Genomic DNA, 7,376 nt, shown 5'->3' on the forward strand with positions numbered 1-7,376 from the left:
TTTGAAAAGTTAGAGGGGTGAATGAATGCACAGGACCATGATTTCAAGCGGAAACGTTATCACTTTGTAAGTAATAGCAACTCATCCTGAACTCCCTACCTTGTCTGTGTGAATGTAGATGAATCCATCAATGGGGGGCTGGGCTAGATGCACTTCCTTTCACACTGCATTAATTCTGTGCCCTAAGGCCAGGCACAGTGGCTCACACCTGTAATCCCAGCACTTCAGGAGGCTGAGGAAGAAGGATTGCTGGAAGCCCAGGAGTTTGAGACCAGCCTGGGCAACATAGTGAGATCCTACCTCTACAAAAAATAAAATGAAAATAAAGTTCTATTCCCTAAATCTATGTCCAGCTCAGGCTACATATCTGTAGTGCTGGCGGGCCTGCAAGCACACACAGGTTCTGGACCTTGCCTTCAGTTATTTACAATCCAGTGGAAATGGAAAAACATGAAAAGCTGCCAAGCACAGTGGCATGTGCATGTCATCGCAGCTCCTGAGGGGGCTGACACAGGAGGATGGCTTGAGCCTGAGAGTTTGAATCCAGCCTGGGCAACATAGTGAGACTCCCTCTCTTAAAAAAATAGAAAAAGGGTTGGGTGTGGTAGCTCATATCTGTAATCCTAGCACTTTGGGAGGCTGAGGCGGGTAGATCACCTGAGGTCAAGAGTTCAAGACCAGCCTGGCCAACATGGTGAAACCCCATCTCTACTAAAAATAGAAAAAAATTAGCCTGGCATGGTGGCATGTGCCTGTAATCCCAGCTACTCCAGAGACTGAGACAGAAGAATAGCTTGAGCCTGGGAGGGAGAGGTTGCAGTGAGTCGAGATCACACCACTGCACTCCAGCCTAGAAGACAGAGTGAGACTCCATCTCCCGGGGGGAAAAAATTGCAACTTTTAGCAGGGCATGGTGGCTCATGCCTGTAATCACAGCATTTTGGGAGGCTGAGGCTGGCAGATCACTTGAAGTCAGGACTTCGAGACCAGCCTGGCCAACGTGGTGAAACACAGTTTCTAATAAAAATGCTAAAATTAGGCCAGGTGCCTGTAACCCCAGCACTTTGGGAGGCCAAGGCGGGTGGATCACGAGGTCAGGAGATCGAGACCATCCTGGCTAATACGATGAAACGCTGTCTCTCCTAAACACACAAAAAAATTAGCCAGGTGTGGTGGCGGGCGTCTGTAATCCCAGTTACTTGGGAGGCTGAGGCAAGAGAATCGCTGGAACCCAGAAGGCAGAGGTACAAGTGAGCCGAGATCGCGCCACTGCACTCCAGCCTGGGCAACAGAGTGAGTGAGACTCCGTCTCAAAAAAAAAAACCCAACTCGGGCGCTGTCGCTCGGTTGCAGAGGCTGCGGTTGGCGGTGGCTGCGGCGGTAGTGCAGGCTAAGCGGCAGCGCGGGAGTCCGCGGTTGGCGCTGCCCCAGCGGGGACCCGGCGGCTCGCAGGCAACGGCCGAGGCGGGGCAGGGCGGGCGGGGGCCGGTGGGCGGCGGCCGGGCCGGGACGATGACTCTGGAGTCCGTGATGGCGTGTTGCCTGAGCGATGAGGTGAAGGAGCGGATCAACGCCGAGATCCAGAAGCAGCTGCAGGAGACAAGCGCCACGCCCGGCGCCAGCTCAAGCTGCTGCTGCTCCGCAGGGGCGAGAGCGGGAAGAGCATCTTCATCAACCAGACGCGCATCGTCCAGGGCCCCGGCTACTCGGAGGAGGCCAAGCGCGGCTTTGCCAAGCTCGTCTACCACAACATCTTCACCGCCATCCAGGCCACGATCCGGGCCAAGGAGACGCTGAAGATCCTCCACAAGGAGGAGCAGAACAAGGCCAGTGGCTCCTGATCCGAGAGATGGACGTGGAGAAGGCGACCACCTTCGAGCACTGGTACGTCAGCGTCCATCAGGACCCTGTGGGACGACCCCGGCATCCAGGAGTGCTGCGACCGCAGGCGCCAGTGGCAGCTCTCGGACCCGGCCAAGTACCACCTGACAGACGCTGCCCACATGGCCACCTCGGGCCACCTGCCCACCCCGCAGGACGCGCTGCGGGGCCGCGTGCCCACCACCCGCATCTTTCGACCTGGAGAGCATCATCTTCAGGATGGTGGATGTGGGGGGACAGCGGTCGGCTCCAGGAAGCGGATCCACTGCTTTGGGAACCTGACGTCCATCCTGTTTCTCGTCGCCCTCAGTGAATACGACCAAGTCCTGGTGGAGTCGGACAAGGCGAACCCGATGGAGGAGAGCAAAGCGCTGTTCTGGACCAGCGTCAACTATCCCTGGTTCCAGAACTCCGTCATCCTCTTCCTCAACAAGAAGGACCTGCTGGAGGACAGTATCCTGTACCCGCACCTGGTGGGCTCCGTCCCCGAGTTCGACGGGCCCCAGCGGGACGCCCAGGCGGCGTGGGAGTTCATCCTGAAGATGTTCGTGGACATGAACCCCGAGGGCGACAAGATCATCTACACGAAGAACATCCGCTTCGTGTTCCGGCCGTGAAGGGCACCACCCTGCAGCTCAATCTCAATGAGCACAACCCAGTCTGAAAGCTCCCAGGCCCAGGGAGACCGGACGCAGACACTGGCCCGGACAAACCTTCCTTCACACGGAGCCCGCGGCTGCCGCCGGGTGGCGCTGCTGAGCCCGGGCCGGGGCCTCTGCCTGCGGAGGAGTTGTTTTTTCTTGTTGTTTGTTTTTTAATATTTTTGACAAATGGTTTTTATTTCACAGTTATCAGGGGATGTATATCTCTCCGAACACTTCGCGCGCCTTCTCACCTTTTGTCAAGGGGCAAAGGCAGCCTTTTTCAGGCCTTGACTTATCACTTGCTTTTTTCTTAAAAAAAAAAAAAAAAAAAAAAGGAAAAAAACCCAATGAAACATAAAACACACGAATGCCCCGTGTCCCCAACGACTCCGGGCCTCACGGAGCCCCTTGCCAGCCAGCATGGGGGTCCCCACTCCAGCAGCCTCCCTCAGCTGTCCTTCCAACCCCACGTGCTTTTTCTTTCTCTTTCCCGCTTCTTTTCTTCTTCAGCACGAAAGGCGTGGAGACTCGGGGACTGACATTTTCCCCCTTTTTTAAGTTATTGACGCCCAGTGCGCCTGGCCTCTTCACGACTCAATGCTGTGTTTTGCCCACTGGTCTCCTGAAGAGGGGTTGGGGGACTCCCTCAGTCGCCCACCCTGGGAAGTGCCTAAACTTTTTTTTTTTTGTACAAAGAACCGCCTGACCTCACAGGTTGAAGAAATGCCCAGGGTCCTCTATTACGGCCAGGTACCCCATCCCTCTGCAGAGGCTGGGAAGGGTCCCTGGGCTGGAGTCATGGGGGCTCAGGGCTCCTCCGGGCTGTGCCTCCAGGGGCGACATTGGCTGCTTGGGGCTGCCCAGGGGCTCCAGAGGGCTACACGGCCACCCTGCTCCAGCTGGAGTGCACCCCACTGGAGCCCATGTGGGCTTGGTGGCTGGAGGGATGTCCCCGGTAACACCCAAAGGCCACTTGGATGGGGGCATTTCTTTTCGTTTTGTTCTGCTTTGTGTTGTCCCCAATTTGGAAACAGTGAGGGTGGAGTGGGGACTTTTACAGAATATTCCCAGGTGTGTACCCGAGATGTAGAGAGAGGGACGTGGCCGGCATCTCCATGCGTGGCCTTGTCCCAAGCACTTGTGTCCGCCCCCGAGGAGCGGGAAGCCAGCACGTGCACTTTGGCCAGGGCCTCGTGGAAGGTGGAGGCAGGCGCCGGCCCTGGCAGCTTCCAGGCCTGACTGGCCACAGCCACGGTCTGAGGGGGAGCCCGCCAGGCCACGGCTGCGCACTGAGCCACAGCCCGGGGGACCGCCTCCCGGGGCCCTTGTAGGCACTGATGAAGGGGTGGCCTGCCCCTCCACACCTGTGGGTGCTTCTCGTTAGGTGGAACGAGAGACTTGAGAAAAAGAATAATACACAGAGACAAAGTATAGAGAAAGAAAAGTGGGGCCTAGGGGACCGGTGCTGTGCTTACAGAGGACCCACACCGGCACCAGCCCCTGAGTTCCCTCAGTATTTATTGCTCAAAAGATAAGGGAGTAAATCAGCAGTAAGACATACAGATACACGGAGATGTTCCATTTATCCAGGGACAGGCAGGAGACAGATGTTTTTCTTTTACTGAGATTTAAGAGAATGGTACTGACCTTCAACCACAAGCAGGCTTTAAGCATTTGCCTAACAAAGCACATTCCTTACAGCCCAAAATCTTTTCAACCTTAATTATCACAGCGATGTCTCTAGCAAGGACAGGATTGGGGGTAGAGTCACAGATTAACAGCATCTCAAATACAGAGCCAAATGGAGTCTCTTAAATTTACTTCTTTCTATATAAACACAGTAACAAGCTGACCTCTCTTTTCCCCACACACTGAGGCACCCAGACTGGTTCTCCCCCAGAGACTCGGAAGGTGGGGAACCAGAGGACTGTTTTTGGGGAGGTGGCTCTTTCGTCTGCTGCTGACTGAACACTATGGCGCTCTGTGGGTCCGGACTTTGCACAGCTGTCCCAGGGATGAATCGCCTGTGCTGCCCTCGCCTGCACCCTGGACGGCTGCTTCTGGCCTTGGCAGATTATAAAAGAAACAGCCCCCAAGTAAGACCACCCCGACCAGCAGTTCCCACCTGCCACTGTCAGGCCTGCCCTGGCCTCCTTCTGCGCAGGGCTGTCTGCTGGCTTCTGGCGGGAGAAGAGGCGGAGTCCAGTGGAGGGGGCAGGTACATTTCTGGTGATCAGGAAACCGGGCAGCGCCCCCGCTCCCCTCGCCACTTTTCCGCTTTTGTCTCTCCCGGAGACAAAACAAAAAGCGTACTTTTTTTGTGCCAAGTGTCTACTTAAGAGGGTTGGCGCCAGAAGCCCCCATGGTGAGTGCTGGGGCCTGGCCGGGCCCTGGGGGAGCAGATGGTGCCACCCCTGGCAGGGCCAGTGTATCCACTGCCAGCAGCGGACCCCTCTAGGGGGCCTGGACTTGTAGCATCTCCGAGGGCCCAGATCGCACAAGGGGACCTGAACCTGGCACAAGGGTGGAATTGCCCAGCGTGCAGACTGGGGCGCTAAGTATTAGCCCTTCCAGGGGAGGGGGCTGTGCCAAGCATCCCAGAGCCAGGCTGAGGCCACCAAACCGTCTTGGCCTGGGTCCTCTGGGTCCGAGTGCCTGATCCCCCGATCCCTCAAAAAAGCAGAGGTTGGTGTTACAGGCCTGGGGTAGGGGTGCCTGCCCCAGTAGAGTCCCAGGCAGTGGTTCTCATGCCAGTGACACAGGTCAGGGAAGGGGCAGCCGACTCCCACCCGTGTCATGTGTGGGACCACGTGTGGGGTGTGCGTTTTCACCTTGGTGAATCTCACCTGCCAATGCTTTCTCGTGAGTGCCGACCACCTTCTCTGACCATGTCACGCCCAGGCAGCAGCAGCCCCTGGCCACCGCAAGACCCACGTCCTGGTCCCCTGGCTCCCCTCGAGGGGCATTCCCTTGCCAATGTCCCCCAGTGGTGGCAGCAGATCCTGCGGCTGGCCTGGCAGATGGGACCCACTGATACTTGTATATTACACTGTCCTGATTTCAGACAATTTCAACCTTATTTTAAAAAGAATATTCTATACAATGCTGTTTTCAAAGCTTTTACCGTTTGAAATGCATGTGTCATGTGCATTGGGGGATGGGAGGAGGGGCTGAGGAGCGGCTCAGTGTCACCTCCCGTGGCCACTGGCCCTGACCCTTAATCCAGACACCAATGGAAGTTGACTTTTCATATCTTTCTCCTGAAATGAACTGTTTTAAATTGGAACATATTTTGTTAAAAAAAAAAGACCCCAAAACCCAAAAACAAAAATGAAAAACAAAATACCCACCATGAGATCCCTCTACAGAGTCACCAAAAATCCTAAAGCTGAAAACACTAACAATGCCGAAGATTTAGAGGATGTGCTGTAAGAGGAATCCATACAGCTCTAATGGGAGTTTACACTGGGGCCCCCACTTTGGAAAACTGTTTGGTAGTGTGTTGGTGCTGGTGCTAACACACTCAGATTTCCCTATTTTATCTTTTTGAGACAGAGTCTCACTCTGTCGCCCAGGCTGGAGTGTAGTGGTGTGATCTCGGCTCACTGCAACCTCCGCTTCCTGGGCTCAAGTGATTCTCCTGCCTCAGCCTCCTGAGTAGCTGGGATTAAAGGTGCCCACCACGACGCCTGGCTAATTTTGTATTTTTAGCACAGATGGGATTTCACTGTGTTGTCCAGGACGGTCTCAAACTCCCGAGCTCAGGCAATCTGCTCACCTTGGCCTCCCAAAGTGCTAGGATTACAGGCGTGAGCCCCTGCGCCCAGCCAGTTCACTCTTTAGTAAAATTTTTTCCAGCAACTTCTCATTCCAGTTCGAAATCGAGAGTGATTTAGGTCACTCTCAACAAATTCACTTATAGTTATCAGTATTTGAACTTTTGCACATGTTGTCATAGATAAGACATTTGGCCAAATGGACTCTTGATTATTGCAGTAAAAATTCTGCTCAAATTAGGTAACAGGCATTTGAAGTTTTAAAATTATGCAAACTGTGTTGCAAAAATTTCACTTCTAGGGATTTAAGAAATAGTCATGATTGCACAAATAAATGTGCTGTAGGCATGTTCATTTAACAAAATGTGTAAAACAGGGAAACCCTGTAAACAAACTAAGTGTCCTATAACAGAATTCATTAAATCAGTTATGATACATACATATGATGAAATGTATGCAGCCATTAAAAAATGTTATGAGGGGCTAAGTGCGGTGGCTCATGCCTGTAATCCCAGCACTTTGGGAGGCCGAGGTGGGTGATCACTTGAGGTCAAGAGTCTGAGACTAGCCTAGCCAACATGGTGAAACCCTGTCTCTACTAAAAATACAAAAAAATTAGCTCGACGTGGTGGCTTATGCTTGTAATCCCAGTTACTTGGGAGGCTGAGGCAGGAGAATCACTTGAACCCATGAGGCAGAGGTTGCAGTGAGCGGAGATTGCACCATTGCACTCTAGCCTGGGTGACAAGAATGAAACTCCATCTCAACAAAAAAAAAAAAAAGGAAAGAATATTTGACATGACAGGTATTTTTTATAATACATACATTAAGTGAAACAGCAGATTACACCACAGTATATACAAGGTGTTTATATTTTGAGAAAATATATATTTTGAATATTGGAATTATATACACCCAACTAGTAATGCTATCCATTGAGTCATGGAATCACAAGTGATTTGTTTTTTTGCTTGTCCCTATTTTCCATTTTTCTGCAGTGACCGTACTTGCAATAATTAAACATAGTATGGTCATTTAAAATACATCCACAAATTCTCTGATACTCTCTTCAAAA

At 52.8% G+C, this 7,376-nt stretch overlaps 1 pseudogene; it reads left to right on the forward strand.

The window, feature by feature from the left end:
• Positions 1-1,512: 1,512 nt before the first annotated feature.
• LOC104659165 lies at positions 1,513-2,545 on the forward strand (annotated as a pseudogene).
• The last annotated feature ends 4,831 nt before the right edge of the window (positions 2,546-7,376 follow it).

This window comes from Rhinopithecus roxellana, chromosome 6 (genome assembly GCF_007565055.1).
Source record: "Rhinopithecus roxellana isolate Shanxi Qingling chromosome 6, ASM756505v1, whole genome shotgun sequence".
Taxonomy (NCBI): domain Eukaryota; kingdom Metazoa; phylum Chordata; class Mammalia; order Primates; family Cercopithecidae; genus Rhinopithecus; species Rhinopithecus roxellana.